Below are 12,823 nucleotides of genomic sequence, written 5' to 3'. Positions count from 1 at the left end.
AAGGTTCTTTCGATCTTCACTGACGTTCTTGCTAAGTAAGAGGACTAGGCTGAAACTATATTTTTTATTTTTTCCCTACTCTATATCCCCAACAACACATAAAGTCAATGGAATATGAATATATTAAGTTGATACTATTAGATGGTTTATACAAGCTCAAATTTTAATGTGAAATTATTTTTTTCCCTCAAAGTTTCAGCGAATAAGACATCTAATTCCAAAAAGTAAATAAAAATTGAATTTTTTTAGTCATCTCTTATCTCAAAATATCTAAAAAAAATATCAATAACATGCATATTTGATCGATTTGTTTATAAAAATCAAAAAAATTAATAACCCAAATTGTAACCCAAAATTAAAGCAACCGATTATTTTATCTTTCTTGAACGATATGACACCCACGACCTCCAAATCCTAGATCCGCCACTGTTTCCTATAAAAGGGCATTGAAATGATAATAAAAATATACGCCCAAAAATAGTTACTACTCTTATTTCTACTTTCTGATTTACTTTGCTCTCTTCATATGATTTTAATATTCTGTCTTCATTTTATAACAAGAATCTATTAGTTGATTTAATAGAATATTCAATTTCTTAGTTTTGGTAAGTCTAATACTTTAACAATAAGAGTTGTCTACTAGTTTGTTTATGATTATTAAAATTTATATGAGAACATTTTTCATTCATATTTTCTGCTTGCATGAATCTCTCCAAAAAGAACATAACACCAACCACATTTATGAATTAAACTAGTAAATTTAATCGCACTTCGCGCGATATATTAATAAAATTTGAAAACTGATCTTTTATAAATTAATTTGAAACTGATGAAAGAATTTGTTTTGCTTAAATCCATAACTTATTTTTACCTATAAACAAATGATACAAAAAAATAAAATGAATCTTCAAAATAAGTTAAAAACACCATAAAAAATTATCAGAAGAAAAGATAATCATCTTTTTGAATTAGGTTTTCCCCATAAAAAACACAGGACTATGATTCTATGTAGGGATATTTATTTATTTATTTGAAGACATGTTATATATTTAAATTTGATTAAAACTAATTTATTTCAAGTGATAAGTTTAATTAAATACTGCAATTATTCTTATACATGACAAGTATCAAATTAAACTCATTTTTGTTCTAATTAACTTTCAAGAACAAAACAGACTAAATTAAGATACAGTGTAAATTTCAAGTCCTTCACATATAATTTTAAAAAGTTAAATGTTACGATAAAATATATAGTTGAACACGATAATCTATACTTCTATATGATAAACATAAATAAAGTTATTATAAAATGACTTTTCTTTCGCCAAACTTATATATTTAGAGAGATGAATGAATGATGCATCAAATACATTATTCTATTGAATCATAATAATTATGCTCTTTTTTTTTTTGGAATAATTCTTTATTTTATTTGAAAACCAACATATGATCATGAAAAATTGAAATCCTAGTTGAAGTTTTATTTCAAATTTAAATTGTGTTTTTTATCCCACTTATCATTTTTGAAGTTGTATTTAACTACATTCAAATATGAATAGTATTCCAAATATTTTTTGCAATAAGTATAACAAAACACATCTCAATTTTTCTAAAAACCAAATAACAAAAAACAATTGAAATCTATGTTCGAACACCTACTTAAAACATGAAAAAGTCATTTTAAGAATGTCGAAATTGTGAATTGACTTTACATATTTAATATCATTTGCATCTTCTTTACTCGTTATGTTCTTCCTTTTTCGTTATTTGATATCACATCAATTGCACATTGAAACTCGTTTTAAAAACTTTGTAACCTATGAAAAATTACCATTACATACAATTCAAAGTCAATATTAAAAAACAAAGAAAGTTAGTGATGGCAGAATGAGACGATTGAAAAGAAAAAAATATTAACAAAAATGTGACAATTGATATAGCTTTATTATGGAAAACATAACGGTTATTTTCCTATTTATACAAATAAAAATTGAGCAATGAATAAAAACACTTATTATTATTTTTAAAATGATAGAGTGATTTTATTTTTTATGCAATTAATTTAAAGATAAACAAAGAATAGAAATCTTTATTAATGAAAATATTTCAACAAATAAACTAATAGCATTTGTCATATTAGAAACTATAACTATATCAACAACATATCCAGTGAAACCCCACTAAGTGGGATCTGAGGAGGATAAACTGTACACAGACCTTACCACTACCTCATGAAGGTAGAGAGGCTGTTTCCGAAATTAATACATTATTTTCTACTTTAAAGACTCATAAGAATAGATCTATAGAATGCAGGTAATTAAAACAAATGATAACCATGATCTGAGCTATCAACATCTGAGTTGGTACTACCTTCATGACTTTCTTTCTTCACCACTTTCATTTCTTGAACTGTACTTGTATTACTCTTAGGACTTCCCTCTTTCATCTTCTTATGATTCTCTCTTTTTTTTCTCCATTCACTCTTCCTTTTCCATTGTCTCACTAACAAAATCCCCAAACTTAGAAACACAGCCATAGTGCACCCTCCTCCTATGATCACAACTTCACTTAGCACCCAATGATCCCCCTTTCCTTGTGGCAATATTGACCATATTGCAGCAATATAAGCTGATGCCATAAATAATGTTGAAATCCACATTACTTTATGTGTTGCCACCATTAATTTCATCATTGTTCTTCTCTTGAATGGGATAACACTAACAAGGACATTAACAATTCCAAGGGAAAGGAAAAGTGCCACAATGTTACATACCAAAAACACCTTAAACGCGGTTTTTTTACCCAATAATGCTTTTCCATTTTCTTCATTAAATCCACCAGGAGGATTAACACCAGCAGCAAATGTCACAGTTGCTATTAGTACTGCAACAATTGTTATCGTTTTTCTTGCATTCCTTAGACCTTCACTTTGGAGCTTGATTTTTTTTGTCCTAGTACCGCTATAATTATGCTTCCTTTGATGATGATGATTACTATAATAAGAATGTTGAGATGATGAGGACGGAGAGTGAAAACCTAGAGTTTTTCTTTGCCATGATGATCCCAAAATTGGTGATGCAATCTACCTGTTGGATGTCTTGAAAATTTTGGTGGTAATTGGTCACATCTTTTGGCACCAGCTTCTTGTAATGCAGGGATGATTGCAAGAGCACCAGAGTTACTTGCATCTGCTTCAACTACATCTAATGATGTATATCCTTTTTGATTCAAAGCATTTACTTCAACACCAAGCTTAAGTAGATAAATAATCATCTGAAAAGAGAACAAGTCATGTAGATATAATTAGTTTTGAGCTTTAGTAGAGTAACTCTGTTTAGCAATCCAGGAAACTAATTTCATTAATCATGAATAGTTACTTAATTAGAAAAGACTCAAATATGCCATCGAGTTTTTAATAAAAGACTCATCTATGTTAAGTTTTTGAGTTTTGACCGCAAATTCAAACATTACATATAACCACAAAAATGTAACAAAGTCTTTCTTAAACTCTGTGCGTTCAATCAAAACACCTTCACATAAAATGAAATGGCTAGAGTAAAGAAAACTTACAGTGGTGAGTTTCCTAACAGTAGCCAAATGTAGAATGGTGTTTCCATCAGTATCTTGATAATTCATGAGATTTGAAACATCAAGAGTCTCCATCAAGAACTTGAGTACTTCAAAGTGATTGTTCTTGACAGCCAAATGAAGAATAGTCTCACCATGTTTTGTTGTCATTTCAGAAGATTCAAGACTCACTGAGAGTATCTCAGCTATAATGTTCACTCTTCCTTTAATGACTGCCCAATGAAGTGGAGTTCTGCCTTCATTATCTTGTAAACCAGTAAGGTCCATGTCTAGCTTTAGCAATTCTCTTGTTATATCTAAGTGCCCTTTGCTGCATGCTATATGTAAAGGACTGCAACCCAGTGGCGGAGCCAGCAATTTCATCAAGGGTGTTCAAGATTTTTTTTTTAATAAGTGAGTTGAATGTTATTTGCTTAACCTAGTGATTCTACCATGAACGATCTCAACATTTGTCAATATCAAATATAAACAATCGAGTTTTTTTTCTTCTTTTTGATGCATTGATTTATATGATAAAATATATGATTATTGTTTTTAAAGTGAAATATTGATAGAACAAATGCGTCTAGCTTTACGAAACATAAAGCACCCCAGTAGAAAAAAAAAATCTTAAAAAAGAAGAAGATAAAACGCATATATTGATTTTAGCCTTGGGTTTAAAGTTGTTAACATATATAAACACATATAATGTAAAATAGTGGCTTTTTTGTTTTCACCATTTGAAAGTACATTATATCCTAGATAAAAATTAGAAATACACGATATCTAATTATTCAAAATTAAAATAATGTATTCATATATGTTACTCTATATTATTAAAATTGTAATATTAATAATTAAGAAACTTGAGGAACATAATAATGGTGTGTGAGGTTGTGTTCTGCTCTCAAAATAAAACCAAAACAGTTGTGCACTCACGGGATTCGAACTTGCGCACCTCGGGTGGAAATGAACATGCTTAACCACTGTGCCACGGAAGAACTTATGTCAAGGTTGTTCAACATTAATTATTTATGCCTTAAATCCAGAATTTAACCTCTCTATACGGTGTAATTTTCCGGCGAAGGGTGGTCAGCTGACCACCCTTGGATGGCTGTAGCTCCGCCACTGCTGCAACCATTCATCAACTCACCCTTTTTCCAAGCAAAATCAGGTCGAACTTTAACCAATTCCTTCACTACTTCTGCAATCAATTGTTTGACAAAATAAGGATCTTTGGTACTAATGAAAATGTTTTTTGTTCAAATACTTTTTGGCTGCTATATAGCGAGATGTTCTTATAAAAACATATACGTATGATATAACATAACATGAAAAGCAGTTCCAAAGAAAACTTGATTATTATAATAAAATGCTATTATATATAGGATGACAGTTAAGTACAGACATCTGACCATATTCCCTTTTGCATGACATTTAAAAAATTACAAGTATTGAAATATTTTACCCTTTATCTCAATTTAATAAATATGCACTTTATTTATGTAGTTAAAATTATTTACTTTCATGTTTTTTAAGAATAATTAATAATCAGTGGGAAATGAAAAAAATATTTATTTTATTTTTGTTTTCCAAAATGACAAATATTTTGGACTAAATACTTTTAGTAGTCATGATACTTTGAAAAAGACACAGGGACTATTTAGATATTTTCAAAACTATATTACCCTCAAACAATTGTTTTAAAAGGCACGGTCACAAAACAAGGCATACGCATCGTGGCGCTTGATATAGCCTCGTGGTCGTGGATCATAAATTTTTAATATTTATAAATTAATATAATAAAAAATATAAAACTAGATGGAAATTATAGAAATTTTAATAAAGTACATAATACTTAAAAATATATATAGAATTGTTTCATCTTAAATGTTAATCAAAATCAACAATGGACTGGAAATATTTTTTTTATCTCAAAAAACTAATCAAAATTGTTTTTTTAAACAATTGAGTAGAGATTTATAAACGAAGGTTCCTACAATCAAAAACATCAAATCAGAACAAGTGATGAAGAATGACATCGTTTTGCTTTGCAGTTTGCACATTGATAATTTCCTTTCTTTAACCGGTGAAAGGTGAAGAGAAAAAGCAAAATTTAGGATTAGGAATAAAATATATATTTAAATATTTAAGTTTTCTTTTAACTTCTTTAAATTTAATAAAAAGTTGAATATTGAGTTTTTTAGTATTAATTTAAGGACTTGTTTCACAATTTTTATTTTAATTTTAATTAGGAGAGGTTTTCTGAACATAAAATTCGTTCAACGTCTAAATATACGTCCAGACTAATGGAATTTATATCTCAAAGTACCTTCGCCTCTGCAAATATTCACAGTGCTATTTAGTACGCTCGCCCTAAACTCAAATAAAAAGTAGCTGCACAGATTTAACAGAAACACATGCATGGATAATTAAATAACTTGATCAACAATTGATAATTTATTAAATTTACGAAGATTCACACGTAGAAAATGATCAAAAGTGCACAATTGTATTCATTAAATAAAGGTTATATGTGTAACTGAATATTATCACAAGAATCTCATTAAAATTTATCAATATTTTCATAGAATAAAAGCACAAATTTTCCAAATTAAATTAAAAAAGAGGATAACGACAGGACACTCGTTTCTTAATGAGGACTTGCCCCAGACGTAGACTTTGGCCGTCTGAACATTTGAAAATACAGACCATTTTCGCAGTTTTATTTGATTTGATTCCACAGAACAGTAAACAGTCGCAAGAGATACAACAACATTGACAGTCTTCTGATTAATGGAACTATGTCACAGACTCAACAACAATTAGGGAGGAGATCAAAATCTTTAATTCCCGGGTTTCCTTTGCCAATAGACCAATCAATGGTGCTCTATCGGAAACAAGATTCAGCCGCTACATGCCCACGGCGGAGCACTCCTAAGGCTTGGTGAGCTAGGTTTAGTGACTGGGGCGGACTTCTATTCTATACCTGTCTCCTTCTGTTACTATTATATAACCTCCTCGAAGCAAGGAAGGGAAGTGGAGTTATTCAAAAATAATTTTTTACTTGTTTATTTTAATAAGTTAAAATAGATTTATTCTTTTTTTCTTTCAAGATTATGCTTATTATTAAGTAACTATATGGTAAAATAGTAGTTGAATTAAGATTTAAAAAAATAATAAATAAGAATAATTTAATAAAATAAGTTAAGGGAAATAATGTTATATCAATAAAGATCAAATAAAATGAAAAGAAAAGAGTACAACATTTTAACATGTAATTTTAACTGGACATTTATCGAAATTATGTTACGATTTAGACAATTTTGAGTTAAGAGAATAGTTACGTAAGTTTTTTTTTTCCACTGTTTATGGTGACACCGTTAAAAAAACAAAAAAATTAATTTAAGTGGGTAAATATACATGTCTTTACTCTTAAGTTAAATTAAATATAATAATAATAATAATAATAATAACAACAACAACAACTTCAAGAATGATGTATATATTATCACGTCATCCCTTGATTTACCTTAATCGCAATTATAATTGGAAAAAAAAAATTGTCCACAGAAGTCAACGTCATATACAAAATTAGGTGTTACGAAATAATAAGAATTAAATGTGTCAAAAAAATCAATTTTTTTACGTGTTCATTTGGCATGTTGAAAATTATTTTCTCATCTTTGATCAGTATTTTTCTACTTTGATGAAAATAATATCTACTTACTTTAATATATCAACTACATTTGTCTATTCTATAAAATTTGCTTCTACCGACACCATTAATTAGGAGTCCAATTCCTTTTTAACTAATTACGACCACATACTCAAATCCAACACGCCATTCATCGTACATAACAAAAAGACATTTACTGATAATAAATTTTCCCTTTTATATATAATATTTATATCTGTAAAAAATTTGGTGGCAGTTGAACTAATGTTATTGTATTCAAAGTTACTAAAGCTTTGAATAATATTTGTATAAAATGTTGATTATATATTCATATTATATTACTATCACTAAATAAAATATAACGATAATTATATTATTATCATAAAATAATTGCCATAAAATCTTTTATTAAATTTGTTGTAATGATTAAAAACTGATTTTGATTCAAGAACAACTTTTATCTATGCTTATTATTAATTAGAGATGAGTAATAGTTTTCCTAGGATAAAAAGAGGGTACAATTCATATACCTAAATTAGTAAGTTTAAGAGCAAATATAAGACCATCACTTTTGAGATGAATTCTTTATACACTAAAGTCTAATTAATTTGATAGGAAAGAAGCATAACTTTGCAAAATGTACTAGTACTTTTTATGCTCCAACAACTTTTTTAACCAAAACAAAGTCCCCTTTCCTTCTATTTCAAGACTTACTGTACAATTTATAGTATATTATATTAGTTCTGTGAATATCAATATTAAACAATGCAAGTGAGAGTCCAATCTCCAAGCTTAGTTTCACCCAAAAGTGTGGCATAATGATCCTTACTAAAGGTCCCTAGAAACTAAAAGTTCAATTTTCAGTAGAGACAAAATAACTATTCTGTATGTGATTTTATTCCAATTGCTTAATTCTTGGTCCTTAACAAAGTGACATAGTACTTATGCGGGTGGGAGGCAGGGACAAAGCTAGAGCTCGATCACCTTAAGGGGTTTGGCAGAATCCTAGTAGCTTTATTCAAAACTCATTAACTTAGAATCCTAACACTTGTAAATTCAAAATCCTAGCTAACTACGCCTCTATTAGAAGGTAACAAGTGTCTCGAACACTATCATTATATAGAGTTTTACTCGAAGTTTGAATATTCAAAATTGGCAGAATTTATTTACCTGTATGGCCTGATGAAGCTGCAGCATGAAGTGAAGTAGTGGACATATCAACTTCAAGCATCAACAACATGTGCATATTATTATTATGTAACAAATACTTAACCACTTCAATCCTCCCTCTCTCACATGCTACATAAAGCACACTCTTATCCCACAAATTTGTCTTATAAGCAATCGATGGATCATTCTCAACCAGAATTCTCACAATTTCTACTCTCCCTTCTCTACATGCTTCATGTAAGGGCGTCTCCTGATCCCGATTCTCCGCGGACACCATCTCCGGGAACAACTTCACAATCTCCCTCACCAATTCAACATGACCAAGTCTAGCTGCTAGATGCAATATGGTTTGTTGTAATGAACCCTCAATGCTTTGTTTTACTATGTTTGAATCTTCTTCAATCAGTTTTTGAATGGCTTCAACATCTCCCCTCAAAACTGCTTCATTCAGCCGCCTGTCCATTTTTTTTAATCAATTAAAAGTGTGTGATAATTTGTTTATCATAGGGGACTCACTATTTATGCAAACTTTTAAGTCTTTTTTTTCCACAGCTGCAGCAACCAAGAAGATTCCTAGCTAAGGGACTATAGCGTGTTCTTTTTCGTTTCATTTTCTTATAAACCACATAAAAGGATGTGGTGCAGTGGATGAAACTACTCCTCCCTTAACCAGATATTTCAAGTTCGAGCCCTCATGAATATGAAAAGATTCTTGATAGCTAGGGAGCACTTGATCCCCCGAAAGGGGCTTTACACATGCAACGTGAATCTGAATTAGTCAAACGGGTACCAAAAATAAAATATATATATATATATATATATTGGCCGGCGGCTCAGCTTCTAGCAAAATGGTGAAAGTCAATATTACTTGGAATAGTTTTGTATGGGTAGGTCGGAAGTGTATAGAGTTACTAGGCCAGGATTGACTGGGCTATGATTATATTTTACCTCCAACTCAACTCAATCAAATTCAGAAAAGAGACCACTCAAATATAACTTTAGTTTGTTGAAAAATATTTTATTGGGTCGGATCCATCCATAAAGAAAGCTAGATAACCCATAAGTCTATTAATTATTTCGACACCCAAAGAGTTTGCCTATTAGAGGCAAAGTCAAGACTAAGAGTTTGGGGTTCTAAATTTGAGGTTCGCATCCACAATTCTAGTGTGAAAAAGCATTTTCATGACCCTTTCCTTATCATGGAGAAGTATTAACTTTATTTAGGATTATGAATGAAGTCTAATAAATTTATGTTATATATATAAATTTACTGCCTTCATTTATAAATTAAACTAACTATTATTCATGTGATCCAATCGTATACAAACCTCAATTTAAACTCTTTATTTTTCTTATATTGTCCTTTAGCGTATCAATTTATTATAAATATAACTTGTTAAATAGTGATATATATAGGAGTAATTATAATTATAACAACGTACTTAATTAAATTAAAACATATGCTTCTAATTAAGAAGAGTTGACAATCACGCATTTGTGATGTATCTATCATTTATTTTACAACAAACACTTATTAACATAGTTAAGTATTGTTTGGGAAGGATGAAAGCACCTTTTAGTCAAAATTAAGTACTCACTCTGTCCCTAATTACTTGTCCACGTTTAAATTGACACACCTATTAAGAAAACATTTATTGACATAGTGAGTTCACCATTTTACCCCTATTAATTATGAAGTGCATTGATTAAAAACTTAAGATTTTCAAGAAGTTCTACATATTTCAAAGTAATTAATTGAGGGTATAATCGGTAAAAATAAATTGTTTTTTCTTGATTTGTCAAAATGGACAAGTAATTAGGGACACCTAAAAAAAGAACAGTGGACAAGTAATTAGGGACAGAGAGAGGGAGTATACTCCCTCCGTCCACAATTGTTTGTCAGGGTAAGATCATGCACATCCCTCAAGGAAAATTTAATACAAAGTGTAATTTGACTAATATAACCCTACTATACCAAGAATACCAAAAGTCCACATAACTTTTCAATTGAACTACACTATCATTGAGGGCAGAATTAGAAAAAAATGACTAATTATTTCTTGATTGTTTAAATTGACAATTAATCTTGGACATCTATTTTTAGTATACCTGCCAAACAATTGTGGACGGAGGGAGTATTATTTAGGAATTTTGTAGTTTATTTTATAAAATCAAGTGTTAAATTTCCAAAATTAATTAATTAGATATGGTCCGAATGATTAAGACAAGAAGACAAATGATCTATTCTTTATAGTGGCATGATTAATGTTTCTGTTTTTGTTTATATTTTGTTCAGGAGAGGTGATTCAATTTTAGTTTATCGTGAATATTATTTTATATATAGTAGGTAATAAATGACATATAGTAAAGTAGTTATGTTGTCTAGCTTCTCTTTTCTTACCTGTAGTAATATGTACTCTCATACACTTGTTTTTTTAATTTTTGTTGTTTTCTTTTCATACTTCAATTACCTAATTATTTTGTTGCAGTTATTATTTATTTCAACATACGTTGTCATGTTTTTTTCATTTTCCATTTTCTTTTATGACTTCTTCACTTTCCTATTTCTTTTTCCAAATTATTTTAAAATGCTTTTACTTGAGTCGATTGAGTCTATCAAAACAATCTTTCTATCTTTCAAAGTAAAGATAAAATCATCGTATATTTATATACCCTCTAAAAACTATTTATAAAATTACATCAAATATATTAGGATTGTTATGGTAAGCGAAGTGAAGTAGAAACAAATGTGATCCATTAGTATCTATTATGTGTAATATATACTTAGAAAATACCTCATAATTTCACCTAGGGAGACATCATTATCAATCTATGTGACCTCACCTCTTGCATCAACATTATTTGTTCATTAGTAATCTTTGCTTTAATTTTGGGGCTCCAAGGTCGTCCTCCATTACCTTTTGTATTATTCCACCTAAATCTTTGAGACGCCAAACAATGACACATAATTTCTTACAAGCAGATTCTATGGTGTGAATAGGATTTGAATCCATGACTTTTTGAGTTAAATTATGAATATAAAAAAATATCATACATAGATAGATTTTTTTAAAAAAATGAGTAGAAAATATAATAACTTTTACCTTATTTAATATAAGAATAGTTGTCATAATCGAGAAATAGAATAACGTTTAGTTTATTGTATTGCATCATCCTTTTTTATGTGGCTATTTATTTGTTGCCTCATTTTATATCCTGCAATTATCATGAACCAACATTATTATTCTTATATTCACTTTTTTTTATTATTCCTTCACTATATTTATTCTCTCATTATGAAAGTCTCTCAAACGGTCAAACCTTCTACATTAGCAAAATCTATTGTTGCGTGTTTTTAAAAGGACAAATTTATTTTTTGGTGTTTTCTTTGATTCAATACTAAAACTAATCAACACTATTTTAATATTATTATATCAACTTCTCAAATTCAGCGCAACACCATTTTAGTATCATTATATAAATTTTTCAAATTTTTGAGTCGGATTTTTTATTATTCTAACTTTATATTATATATCTTTCATTTTATTGAAAATTTATATTGTTTACATTATTGCTTCATGATGTCCGCGTATATCCTACTTTTCAAACCTCATTTATAGAACTATACTAAATATTATAATTATTCAATTTATGTATGTCAATTAAAAAAAAAAAGATCTCTTTATAAAATTTGACCTTATACCCGCGCATGTTGAGAACGTTGTCTGATAGCAAAAAAGGTTCAACAAAAAAAAAAAAAACATCCAGGGAGTACGTTTTACGCCCAGAGTCTACGTTTTTACGCTTGGAGCTTACGCTCCAAATTCTTGGACTTACGCCCCAAATTCTAAGACTTATGCCCTATAGATCTACATCTTCAATTTGTATTCCAGAGCAATTTTGATATGCCCCACTCCAAAATTCACCCAAAACTCACCCCTAAAATTGTTTTTGAAAACACTGATTTGGACCAAAACTCTTTTTTTTTTCGTGCCTTTTTATCTCAAGGCAACACTTTTTTTTCTTCGAGAAGGCATTTGTCTTTTCTTCCAGTAGAGGCGCCGCCATATTGCCTTGTTGGCTACTACTAATTAAGTGAGTGTTTTGTAGTGTGTATTGTATTATCTTGAAAATATGAAATCTAACTTGGATGTTAAATTATTATAATATCTCAAATTAAAAATATATTTATTTTTTTATATTATATTAAAAGCAAATACTTTTTATATCAAAGGATTGTTTTTTCAGTAGGGTTATGATTTTTTTATGGATTATGACTTTTTTGAAGAGTTGTGATTTTTGTGTAGGATTGTGACGTTTCTGATAAGGCTCAATAAATACATGTTTATACTACTCTTTTTTTACTATAAATAAATGACTTATTTTTAACCTAGGTAACTTGAATGT

General features: G+C 29.2%; 1 pseudogene; it reads right to left on the bottom strand.

The window, feature by feature from the left end:
* Positions 1-2,249: 2,249 nt before the first annotated feature.
* LOC102598166 (ankyrin repeat-containing protein At3g12360-like) lies at positions 2,250-9,197 on the bottom strand (annotated as a pseudogene).
* Between the last annotated feature and the right edge of the window lie 3,626 nt (positions 9,198-12,823).

Source organism: Solanum tuberosum, unplaced genomic scaffold, assembly GCF_000226075.1.
Source record: "Solanum tuberosum cultivar DM 1-3 516 R44 unplaced genomic scaffold, SolTub_3.0 scf00937, whole genome shotgun sequence".
NCBI lineage: Eukaryota > Viridiplantae > Streptophyta > Magnoliopsida > Solanales > Solanaceae > Solanum > Solanum tuberosum.
This window is presented reverse-complemented; position numbering and strand designations above follow the sequence as displayed.